Raw genomic sequence first — 13,984 nt, 5'->3', positions numbered from 1 at the left:
ACCAAGTCTCCTGTACTTCCCGGAATTTACTAGATTGTAAATGTAAATCTGAAATGAGCAGGGCTGGATTTAACGCTGGTACCCCCCTAGGCAACTTGCAACCTATTGCCCCCTCACACCATTTCACACTCCCCCGCTCACATCTCCCTCACCTATTCTCAGTGGCTCCCCCGGTGCTGTTTCTCCAATCGCCAGCACTTTTCCTCATTCAACATGGTGCCCTAAGCCAGGGCTTTTGAGTCGTGCCCACAAATCCGGGCCTGGACATCAGGGTCATTTACTCACGGCAAGTGTAATTGATATCAATTTTCAAGAATAGACGAGCACTCCGTTTCCATCCATATAGGTTAAAAGGTAATTTTTATTCCAACTTTGTTAAGAACATCAGATTCCTGACATCATACGAGTTATACATAAAAGCAGCTAACGGTTTTTTAAAAAAGACACTTTCCCGGATATGACTTTAACAATTACAATAATTGCAATTAACTACAAATATTAGGTTGTTAACCCTTTGCTGCCAACCATGTTTTTACAGGGTTTTACAAGGTTTAACAAGCTATTATGTCTTATTTGTAGTTAATTGCAATTATTGTAATTGTTGAAGTCATATCCGGAAAAGTGTATTTTTAAAAAAACCGTTGGCTGCTTTTATGTATAACCCCTATGACTGTGTATCTGATGATACGAAACGCGTCAGGGATCTGATGTTTTTAACAAAGTTGGAATAAAAATTTCCTTTTAACTTATACGGATGGAAATGGAGTGCTCGTCTATTCTTGAAAATTGATCGTGACTCACCTACAGCTACGGGCTTGGGGCGATGCACCTGGATCTGGTGAGTTCCTTTGGACGATTTACCCTTAATACTTTTTAAGGCACTGTGAATTTAGGAGCAGGACCCGGGGTATATGCACCTGGGTCACTATCACTTACGGGTGAGCTGTTCACATGCGAACAGATTAAATTGGCCGCCAATATATGTGTTGATGGGCACTTCGTAGCAATAGTCTTTTTGCACACTGAATCTCAGTGCCCATTTAAGCAGTATTTGCCAAGAAATATTCATAGTGTTTGGTACCAAAATTAGTAGATATTTTGTATTTATCCGCAAGTGTAGTTGCTGTCCAGCAGTCATTTTATCTGCTGCAGTCATTTATCTATTGAAGCAATTTGTGTCCAAAGCTGCTTCCATAAAGTTACACTTTGCGGCCTGGCCGGTAAAAATGATGGTTGATCCCAATGTTATTAATACCCTAGTTGCCATAGAAGAATCCTGAAACTGTCACCACCTCCAAAGATGACAGTCAACCAGGGCCAGACTTAAAAATTGTGCACCCCAAGGCTGCCTGTCGGCTCGCACTCCCACCTGTCCCCCGTCAAAATCTTCCACCTAGTCACTAGTGCAGCTCCAGATTTCTGCTGCCTTAGGCCCGGGCCTTTGTGGCCTGCCAACAAATCTGGGCATGACAATCACCCGAATCCAAGTACACACACGCGGAACCAGATGATTTCTGTTGAAATAAATGGGGGACAGCAAATGTCTAAATGCTTGGAGAGCAAAACCCAGTAAATCTCTCATTTGCCATTACCCTAAACAGCTATATGCTAACTTGTTGGGAAGGGGTATTAAGGGGACCTTTTATTCAGCACTAACACAGTTGAACTGACAGACACCAGAAGAACCACCCAGAGAATAGTAAGCACCTATCCTGTTGAGCTATTATTATTAGTATCATTCATAAATAATTTTTCCAACAGTTTATATATACAGACAAATATTTCACCAAAATTAGTTCTCAGTTGCAATTGGATATTGTCAGGAGACACTGCTCACGAGAGCTTACATTATAAGAAGTGTAGATGCCCTAAACTACCATTAAAGGAGAAGGAAAGGTTAAAACTAAGTAAGCCTTATCAGAAAGGTCCACCTAAATATACCAGTAAACCCTCAATTAGTGCTGCTCTGAGTCCTCTGTCAAAAGAAACTGCATTTATTTCCTTCTATTGTGTACACATGGGCTTTTGTATCAGACTTTATCTTAAACCTCCTTGCCCCAGGCATGAGCATGCTCCTCTACCCCTCCCCTTCTCTGCTGTAATCTGAGCCCAGAGCTATAAGTGAGCAGGGAGAGACTCAGGCAGGAAGTGATGTCACACCAAGCTAATACTGCAGCTGCTATACTAAACAAACAGAGAGATTCTAGAGCTTTTTACTCAGGTATGGTAAAACATTCTACAGAATAAATATATAATTCTAGCTTGCACTATTGCAGCTAATCTATTGGCAATAAAATGCCTCAGTAGCTTTCCTTCTCCTTTAAACTAGTAACCTTTGCATGTAACCATTGCACTTAAAGTACTTGTTGCTTAACTACAAATGTAGTTGCACAGGTTTACTGGTTCAGCTACAAAGCTTTCTTCCCCTGCTCTACATTGCTCTATATAATTGCTAGCACTACCACTGTGGAACTTCTTTTGATTTACTGGCTTTTGTAGACAATGACTTTGGCTGGGAGGTTGGAGGGGGGTGGATAGTAACAGTTACTGTATTGCATTCCTGCTTTCTTTGCACGTACAGGTCAGTTCATGTGAAATACTTTCTATGCTTGACTTCTTGAGCTGGAGTAGCCACCTCTGATGATGTGTAATAGAGAGGAAGATGTGCACTAGTGTCAAATAGTATGGCATTACTTTCATAGGCGGAAATATTAGTGAAAGACAGAAAATACATAAAGTTTTATGGTTAGGGCATTTTTAACTTTCCATTTCTCACTAAAATATAAGAACCAGCATTTCTTGGGCGGCATAGGGAGTTAAAAAGTTTTGCAAAAACATTCCCTGGATTTTTCACATATTATTTGCTTCTGTTTTATTATGCATGTATGCTTGCTTTTTAGAATTTAGGTAAAGTAGCATGTGCCCTAATATTTTGCTGTCTAAAGGTGGCCATAGACATAACTAATTACAAACTTTCCTGGAAAAGATCTTTCTAGGAAATATTGTTTGTTTCAGAACACACGTGTAGAGCTGTTATACAGGTAGAAACAAGAAAATTTGTCTCGTATCTGACAAGTCACCACTAACAGTGGCCAATGTTTGGGTGCTCGGGTGCCTGAACTGATGAGCCGACTGATATCCAAGTCTTCTGCCGATATCGGTCGTCTCATTTCCCACCATAGACACACTGAATATGGTATGAAAATTTGTTCTGTATGATATCATTGGTGCATCTATGGACCCCTTAAGTTGAATGCAGTAATGGAACTAGGTGAGGGCAGGCCCTAGTGCGGGCCGTGCAGCCGGGCCCGCTCCCACCCTCCTCCCTGCGATTTTTCTCTGCGCCTGCAGCCGACTCCAGCCAGCTGCAGCACGCGTGATCTGCCGGGGGGGCCCTGCGGGGGGTGCGGGCCCTGGCCCAGTTGCACCCCCTGCTCCCCCAGTAGTTACGCCCCTGGTTGGATGACACAAGGAGGACTCCTTTTTATCATGAAGTGTCCAAATTTAAATCCATGCATTTCCTATGTGTTTTAAAAAGGTGCCTTAATTAAATTATATGAAATTCTTTCTGCCTGATACAAAGTTTAAATTGGATATACTGCCCATCCCTTTGTCTCTTCAGCTGTGTTTTCCAGCATCCCTCCAAATTCAGAGGCTCAGACAAGTGATGCTTGTACTTGTATTTGTAACATATCAAGATCACTTGAATTTTAGAAAGGTTAATGTCAGCAGCTTAACAAGAGCATGCTTGGCCCCCCTCCAAAAGAATCTTCAGAAGGCCCGGCTCACCCGGAGCCGCTATCTCACTTTAATAGATGTTAATTGTATAGGGCAGAAGAAGCAGACCCCACAGCCTGGGCCTTCTCCCCCACCCCGGCCGGGGCTTCTTCCTCTATAGTTACGTCACTGGTTAATGTGTTCAAGATAATTTCAGCAAGCACCTTATTTTCACCATCTTTGTTTTGACATCTTGGAACACTGAGGAGTGTAGAGGTGTAACTAAAAGTTACTCTGTCCAACAGCAAAATTGATTACCAACCCCACTGCCACCCTAACACATCAAGCAAAATGGCACATGGGACTCCTTTGGGCACTTTTAGCACAGCTCTCTGAAAACTAAAAATGTCAAAGCCCCCGAAACAGTCCCCCCATATACTTCTAGTGTAAAATGCCTGGGGTGGAATGTAAGAGCTTGTCAGCATCTGACATTCCACCCAACCCCTTCATGCCTTTTTTACCATAGCTAATACTGTGATCAAATTGCAGCTTTCACAGAACTAAAACTCCCAGTATTCCATACAGGCATTAACTAATGCTAGGATCTGTTGACCAGCAAAGGATGTATAACGGACCTATACCATATTCTTCTAATATAAAGTTGCCAGAATTTCAAAGTGAAATCAGGAGAAACTCAAGTAGAAGTTGTCACATGGAAAATACAGCCCCACTTTTCTGACAACACCTACTCATAAGCCACATATTTTTTTCTTTGCTTTGTGTGTATTGCACCAGAGACACATTGCTCTCGGTTTATTTTTGGGTCTTCATATGTTAACATATCATTATATTATTCTATGGCAAAAAAATTGACAAACTTAATTTAGAAGTGGTAGGCACATTCCTGCCTGATCCAGAACCACCTATCAGCTTTGCCCCCTTCCCCAGACCCTCTGCCTGACCCAGTCTGCAGGGCCTTAGCTTTATCCCAACCTGGGAAACACATAAACTCAATGTAACATTGAAAACTCTGGGAGGCAGATTAACCTGGTTACCAAAAATGTTTCTCCTGGGAAAGGAATGGGAGGACAAATTACAGATCAGAGCCTGCTACCCAGGGAGGGTCCACTTCACATGGACCACACACATAATTAGGGATTCAAGAGTTTTCTGCTGAAAAACTGACTGTGGGTACCCGACCTGATGCTAGACTACCGTATAATATTTTTTGTAGTTCTTTAGCATTTCTGTCTAGTAACCACCAGGCTGGACCCTACTAGCATCTTAGCAGCACATTCTGAATATGAATTAACTGGCCCTGATTGGGTGGTGATACAAGAAGGGATTGTTTTTTCTTTTTATAGCTTTTTCTTTTAAAGCTTTTTTATTAGATAACATTACAGCATTTACTTTCGTCATAGCTGATTTTTGTACATTTTTACTTTCAGAAAATGGATACTCTCCTACGCAGAGGAGGACATTGTCATCATATTCAAATACCCTGAGGGTTAAGAAAAAACTTTTGTTTTATCATTTCTCACAGTTATACAGCATAAATCGAAACATTTTAGCATTGGAAATTGCATATTAACATTATACATTATAGTTATTGCTACTTTTTTTCTTTCATCCTTCTATCCAGGCCTCTCCTATTGATATTCCAGTCTCTTAGTCAAATCAGTGCATGGTTGCTAGGGTAATTTGAACCCTAGCAACCAGATTGCTAAAATTACAAATTGGAGTGTTGCTAAATAAAATCTTAACCAAAATAATAAAAATTGAAAACCCCTTGGAAATTGTCTCATGCATCATAATAAACAGTTAATTCAAAGGTGAACAACCCCTCAAATGGGTGGGAAAGGGTCGCAAAAAACTATTTTAAAATTGTGTAGTGCAGCAAGTTCATTGGTAGTATATTTGTAACATTGGCCCCGGCCTTGACAGGTATTTCACTGGCTAGACTGGTGAAAAAACAGCAGGATGACAACCCTACTGGCATCAGACTGAGAAAGTGCTGATATTTCAGAATAGGCACAAATAATGCTGGATTTGTAGCTGCTTTGCAAACCTTCCACTGGAGCTTATTGGTAACAATGCTGGGTTAGCAAACGTACAGCAACCACTGTCAGTGGTTTTTCCATACCTTCTATTTGTATTTGCCTTTGGTAAATTTACAGAACTGTAGGAACAGCAATTTCATCACAGGAATGGCCTGTGTCAGAATGACACATAGAGAATGGAGCTATTACCGAGGGTTGTAACAGCAGCAAATGTATATATTCAATGCTGTTAGGGTGACATTTTTAGTGTATTTTTACCACAAGTGACAGTTTTCCCCTTGTGCCCTTATCCTCAATCTTCACAAACTTGTTGATTAAAAAATCCCAGGGCTTTATTTCCACTCCATACTCCCAACAGATATGTTCATATAGAAGAGAAGGGCAAATCCATAACGAAAACATACCCCCCAACTTTCCATTTTTTTGTGGGACATTCCTGATATTGACAGCTGTGACCGCAGTGCTGGAATGTGCATGAAATGTCCTGGCTTTCTTATTGGTCTCCTGTACTGAACAGCCAGAAACAGATACAAGTTTCTGAAATTTAATTAAATAAGAGGTTCTTGGCAGAGAGCCCAGAACACTCAGCACCTACACTTTGATATATTTGTGACAATTAAAGATAAGCAAAGATACAATTGTAACTATTTAAGAAAAGCAGGTCTCTTGGGAGAACTGAGACTCACAGTTTTCATCTTCATTAGCATATAACACGTAAAACATGGCTCTAAAACTCCCAGAAATGTGTTCAAACTTTCCATAGCCAGTCAAATTTTGTAAAATGCACATGGTATTTAGGAGGTCTGGCCATTAAATGGGCATGGTCAAAAAAAACTCACCATGTCCCTCTTTAAGTTTTTGAAATGTTGGGAGGTATGCAAATAGGTACAGTTGTAAAAAACATATTTAATTTGATCCTACAACCACTAGAAGAGACTGAAGGGTCCAGTAAAAATACATTGGATGGCCATTTCTGGCCTGTGCAGGCCCGGATTTGTGGCAAGGCCACATAGGCCCGGGACTAGGGCGGCGCAATTTCAGGGGCGGCCCAGCCGCATCAGTAACTAGCGCTGGAGACTCATGTCAGTCTCCAGTGCTGTTCCCAAGTGTTAAGATGTGCGCATATGCGCGCACACACTGAGGGGGAAGAGGACGGCACCTGGAAGGTGAGGGACATCGTTGGACAGGGGGAAGCGGAAGTGGAGGCGACAGTGCTGGACAGGGGGAAGTGAAGGGGACGGCACAGTGCTGTTCCAGAGTGTTAAGCTATGCGCACACACAGAAAGCGGAAGGCCCTGGAAGGCAAGGGGACATCGCTGGACAGGGGGAAACCGGAAGTGGAGGTAACAGTGCTGGACAGGGGAAGCGAAGGGGACGGCACCGGCAGGGAAGCGGGGGCGATGAGTAGAGCCGGCCTAGGGGCGGCAAGTTTGTAAATCTGGGCCTGGGCCTGTGGGTAGGGTTGCCACCTTTTGAAATTCTTTTTACTGCGTGACTGGAGGCTGTGATGAAGGGGGCGGTTATGACATAAATGGGGTGGTGCTGGTTATAACAGCAAGGATAGGGAGATTTGCCAAATTTTCCAGGTCTGAGACTTAATAATAAGTGACATCACTGGAAGTTCACACATGCGTAGAACCTCTCCTGAAGCCGCAATTAATAATTCCTTATAAAGTAGGGGGAGTTTACAGCTCTGCAAAGGCCGGCTGATGTTAAAAGGGCAGGGCTATAACCTGACTGGCAACTAGAAGGTGGAGCTAGGAGAGATCGCAAAGGGAAAACATAGGATTAGGGCAGGTTGAGGGCTTAGCTTGGCGGGCTGGGGCTAAAGTTAAGGATATTACAAATTTACCTGCAACTAAATTTAAAAAAAATTGTAATATAGTAAAGCGTTTTCACTTGATTAAAATGTGTGATCTGCTATTTCATAGAGATGCTTTATTAAAAAATGGTCCACATGCGATGCGCCATGGGCAATTGCCTTTTTCCTTTTAGTTTCTGTTGTTTCCTTTTCCTAATAGATCGTAAGCTCATTGGGGCAGGGAACTCATCCCAACTGTGTACTAAAACTGCTAAGCACTTATAACAACATTAACACTGTTTTATGCCTTGTCAAGCACTGTGTACATTTGTGGCACTATATAAATAAATACATTCAGTACATACAATTATCCATATCCATATTTAATGCTAAATATTATTTTAGAAGGGTACTGTATTTGTAATTATGATCTATTTATAGAGAATATTGTCCTGTTTTACTGATATCTCATCACTAACATCACTAACATGAATGTATTTTAGCTAATTGCAGCAACCACATTATTAATCTACAGGACAAAGGTCATTCTGCTTTTCACTTAAACCTTGAACGCGCTCTAACTGCAGGAATAAACCTTGAGTACTGCATTCCTGCTTGTCTTCTTTTAGCCTATGTTCTCTCCTTAAAAACAGTGGTGGAACTACATAAGTGGGGGGGGGAGGTCAAACAGAAAAAGTATTGCCCCAAACAAGATTAGCGTTAACTTTCATTTTTCCCTTTATATAAGGAGAGGAAAATATTGGTGGAGTTACTTTACAACACTTCATTGGAAAGTATTGTAACTAGTGTCCTGTGGGCCCTTGTACTAATCCCCCACAGTGGCAGATTATTGAGATGTGGGACCCCAAGGCTACATCCACAGGCCCCCCTTCTAGGCTACCAGGCACACGTGCATCCAAGCTCTCTACATTGGGTCAGTTTGGTGTGCACCGCCAAAGTCACTGCATCTGCAAGCATCGGCCCATACATCTTTCCTGCCATCTTCTACTAACAAGTGTGCCCGACCTTTTCTTAAAAGAAAATAGAAATGATCATTTATAAAGCTAGATGGGCCCTTGATCACACTGGGCCTATAGACTATAGCCTAGTCTGTGCATTAATCTGCCCCTGATCCCCCATCCTCCTTATGCATCTACTGGCAGCATTACCACTGCACTAATGATCCCACTCCTAACACAGGAGTTGTCCTCCCTCACCCCGAAAAAGTGCTTACCTATCCCGCGCTCACAGTTTAGAGACCAGTAGTACCAGAGGTATTTTTTTGCCGCCCCTGGTAACCTGCTCGACAATGGTTGAAAAACTTGCCTCATTGGCTGCACATTTTAGTTTTTCCACCTGGCTGGTATTTTAATAGTGTATATAAAGGTTGACCTGTTTTAATGTAACAAAATAAAATTATATTTTTAAGTAAATCCCAGTGTGCACTAAGGCTTCTTGGACTTATATTTATACATGTTTATGTGAGTAGCACCTGGGTGGCTTTTTGATTCCAGTGGAGTGCGGATCACAAAGGATTTTTATATATATATATATATATATATATATATATATATATATATATATATATATATATATATATATATATATATATATACTGTATATCTCATAATAATGCTATTATTAGTGAGGACAGGATCCCCCCCCCATGACCTTCCAAATGTATTGTACTTTGCATCTCTGCAAGTATATCTTGTATTATCTCCCTTCTGTCCTATGCCCAGGCTTGTCATCAGAAATCTTGGGGCTGTTTAGCTAAGATGAGTCTATAAATGGCCTGTCATTCAAAAAAAGTGATCCAGCTATCAATATGTGACTAGATATGCATCCCTGTAGTGTGCCTCAAACAAATAAGGGCAGTTTAATAGCAGGTGCAAAGTACACTGCAGGCTGAGCAGTAATTTCTGTTTGCCAATTGTGTCATTAGATCATTAGAAATTATGCACCTGTTGGATAACACCCAAAACCAGATCTCCCAGCATCCCCACTGACTGTCTGTGGATGCAAGCATATGTAGTTCAGCAACAGCTGGATAGTAACAGGATAAAAGACTGTAAACAATATCTTGGGATAGGATCCCTTATCCGAAACTCATTATCCAGAATGCTAATTTTTATAAATGACTTCTTTCATCTTTGTAATAATAAAACAGTACCTTGTACTTGACCCCAACTAAAATATAATTAATACAAATTGGTGGCAAAACAATCCTATTGGGTTTATTTAAGGATTTTAGCAGACTTACGGAATAGTGATTCAAATTTGGAAAAAGAATCCAGAATCTCCCAGCTCCCAAGTATTCTGGACAATTGATCCTCTGATTGTTTTGGGAGTTAGCCAGTTTAGATGCTTTCCCCCAGTCACCAAAAGGGATTCAACCAGATTTTGGGTATCTCCCCATCTGAATGCTCACTGTGCATGCAGTGAGCATTTTGTGACATCATTGGGCTTTGTGTGCTTGCACAAGTAACTGGGAAACCCCCAGGTCTGGATTTGTGGGCAGCCCATAAAGGCCTGGGCCTAGGGTTGCCACCTTTTCTGGGAAAAAAATACCGGCCTTCCTATATATTTATCTTTTTTCCCTATTAATAGCATTGGGATCAACCGGAATTTTTAGCTGCCAGTAAAATACCAGCCAGGTGGCAACCCTTCGGCTGGGCCTAAAACAGCAAAGATCTGGGGGCAGCATGAAGCCGGCTGAATGCATCGGAACTGGAGACCGGGGGGAGAATTTGACAGTTGTTTGAATCTCCTGCACCCAGTCTCTAGTTCTGGTGATCAGGGAATGGCACCAGCAGCATTGGGCAGTAGCTAAGGGAGTAGGGGTACGAGTGGCGGGGGGGTCTACGAGCAGCCTAGGGGTGGTTTGGGTTGAAATCCAGCCCTGGACCCCCCATTACCACACCACAAGTGTTCCCCCTATCAAGTGCCATTCAGGGTTTATGTTTCCGTCTATACCTGTAACATATTTTAGCTATAGCTGTTTACAGTGTCTGTATAATGACCACCAGACTGGGCAGTACTGGCAGCAGGCTAAGAAAGTTCTATTATTTTAGGTTAAGCTCAAATAATGGTAGGTCTGTGCCTGAAAAGAACTGACTTTCTGCTGGACCTTATTTGGAACATGCTCAGTTATAATGCTGGATTAGCAAATGCACAACAGCCATGAAGAGTGGAAAATTACAGCCTTTTTTCCCCTCACCTGGTATTTTTGTTTGCCTTTGGTAAATTTACAGACGTGCGTGAACAGCAGTGTTACATCAGGAATGGCAGTCACAGTGACACACAGCATAGAGCTATTAGTCATACATAAGTGTATGTGTTTGATCCTCACTTTCAACATTAGCAGAATGTTATTTATTAATAACATGCTTAAGTACTTTACATGTAACTGGTCTGTTAATGAAGAATAGTAGACCAATTTACTTATTATAAATGTGGGAAAACTGATATCCAGTCACACATCATTTCAGACAACCAATCACTTACATGCAAGTATTTCTGACTTATAACCTTTCAGCTGATTGCAGCAACCACATCACCAATCTTCAGGACTAAGGTCAGTATTTTGTTTAACACTTAAACCTTGAACATGATGTAATTACATGAATGTTCCTGGACTAAAAATAGCAAAAAACAAATGATAAAAACTGCATAAGCAGGGAAATCCAACTTGAATTCTTCTAGCTGCTTACAAACTACAACTCCCAGAAATCCTTAACTCAGCTTAAAATCCTTTAAATGTTAAATAAATGCAAAAGAATTGTTTTGCCACCAATATAGATTCATGCAGCTTAGTTAGGATCCAATACAAGGTACTTTTTATTACAGGAAAAGGAAATCATTTTTAAAAATTATTTGCTTAAAATGGATTTATCGATAACGGATCCCATACCTGCCTTTACATGTCTTACATGGAAGATTTTAAGACTTTTTTTTAAACTGTAGTTAAGGGATATCCAAAACATAATTAAGCAATCACCCCAAATGTCACCCTAGTTAGTCTTTAGGTGGGGCCCCATAGTTTGAAAAGTATTGAATTAGAAAATTAATTTAATTCAAGAGGAAATATAGACTGTATACTTCAGGTCAGGGTCACTGTAAGTCAAAAAAAAGTAACAAGTTAAAAAGAAACATTGGGGCCCCAGAGAATATTTTTTTAAAAAACATTGGTGGCAGAGGCCTATAGAGTATCAAAATAATGTACATTAGTGGCTAGGGGTCTAATAAAATTTAAAAAAACAACACATTGGTGTTCAGTAGAACTGAACTCGTGGCTCGGCTCTTTTCGCAGGTTCAGGACTTCAACTTTGTCTCCTTTCATGGCTTTGAGTATTTTTGCGGCTTTGGCTCTTCAACTTTGTCTCCTTTCGTGGCTTTGAGTATTTATATTATATATACACACACACACTCTTTTTTATATGTTAATATGAGTTAAATGATTATAGAAAATCCATGGGATAGTGTATCCCATAAATAGCATATACAGTTAGGATGATAGTACATGGGGCCTTTTGACGTTCGTGGGCAATCACATCCCTGCAGGTGTCCATGTCAGTAGAATTGTTCTACTGCATGAAGATTCTTCCTTCTGCCTTTGCATGAGATATCATGATTCTACTGACATGGACATATGAGTAAAGAAAAACTACAGCTTAACTAAAGAAGTAAGGAAAAAAAAGTTGTATATTATGTTATAGGTTTCTATACCAGAACATGGCCCCCATGGCCCTTTAACAGTAAAGATCTGTGCCTCCAAACAGTGGCAGACCACCTTGCAGCCCCCGCATGCGTGATGGTGACACAGCGTCACAGGGACTAACCAGCAAGCTGGGGGGGGGGAGCGGTACATTCCCCCAATACTATGATTTAGGCATGAACCTCTTTTGCACACCCCTCCAAAGATGCCCCAGTAGCTCCCCATCTTCTCTTCTGCTGATTCACTGCACATGCTCTGTGCTGCTGCCACTTACTGAGCTTTGGGACCAAATGCATAAGATACTGAATTTATAAAATATATATGTCACAATATAAGGCTGAGGCGGAATAGTTATTAATTATTGTTACATGGCAGCTCAGTAACCAACACAATTAGCAAAATAATCAGCCCTGTAGCATCAGCTTATATGACAGGCAAACCTCGTTTGTTGTGACGACCCCTAAGCCAGTTGCTCAAAGGACACTGAGCATGTACATGCCACAGACACTCATAACAAAATCCAAGATAGGAAACTCCTTTGACAAATTTGAAGGCCTGAATCATTAATACTATAAAGATGCTGAACCTTTAGGTTGGTTCAGTATAAAAAATATGGCCGTTCCAGCCATATTCTTTTTTTGGGTTTGCTACTCTATAGTATTGTATATTTAATATAAATCTGATTTTTGATTTTTTCTGATTCTGATGATTAAATGAATATTTTATCCCAACATAGTTACAATAAAATATGTGTAAAGAGGCACACCTAACCATGTTAAAGTTTTCCAAATAGATAATGTTCCTGGAAATGCAGATAAGAACAGCATGCATGATAACAAAAACTACACAGAGCAGTGGTATATAATCATTTTAAAACAGTCAAAGTCAGTCTTACCATGCATTTTAGAGGATACACAGGTAAAAGGTTACTGAATAATAAGGATACACTTTCCAAAGATAAAATTCATAGCAAAAGTGTAATGTATAATTACATTCAAACCAAATTTAAACTTTGCAGCCTGTTATCTGTTAAATGTTCTGGGAAAACAACACTATAGGGGTCATTAATTACTACCCGGGTGCAAGTGCCTGAGTGCTAAGAAGCACAAGAACATGCCCCTTATTGACCACTTACTGAGCATGCATGGCCAGGGCCGCCATCAGGGAGGACAGCTGTACCGGGCCCTTTTTTTTTAAGCTGTAAAGGGGGGCCCAGACATGCTGCACTTCCCATATTAGATGGCTGCCACTTGAGTTGCTGATGCAGCACCAAAAAGAGCTGAAACCCAATGAAGGAGCCAAATGGAGCCACAAGGAGCCAAAATCCGCCACAAGGAGCCAAAAGCCACCACAAGAACCCGAAGAAGAGGAGAATCAACCAAATGAAGTGCAAAGAAGAGGAGAATGAAGAAGGCCTGTTAAGGTAAGTTCCACTGAACACCAATGGTCTTTTTTTTTTTTTTTTTTTTAAATCCATGGCCACCAATTTTTTTACATTTTTATGGGGGACCCTGGCCACTAATCTTTTGGGTTTTTTTACTTTTATAGGTCCGCCAATTTTTATTTTAATTTTTGGGTAGGCTGGTAACCAGTTTTTCTTTTTAACTTGAAGGGGGGCCCTGGCCACCAATGGCTTCCTATAACTTGTGGGGAGAAAGCTGGCCACGAGTGGCTTTTATAACTTGTGTG

The sequence above is a fragment of the Xenopus laevis genome, chromosome 4L (assembly GCF_017654675.1).
Source record: "Xenopus laevis strain J_2021 chromosome 4L, Xenopus_laevis_v10.1, whole genome shotgun sequence".
NCBI classification, from domain to species: domain Eukaryota; kingdom Metazoa; phylum Chordata; class Amphibia; order Anura; family Pipidae; genus Xenopus; species Xenopus laevis.
Note: the sequence above shows the minus strand (reverse complement) of the source record.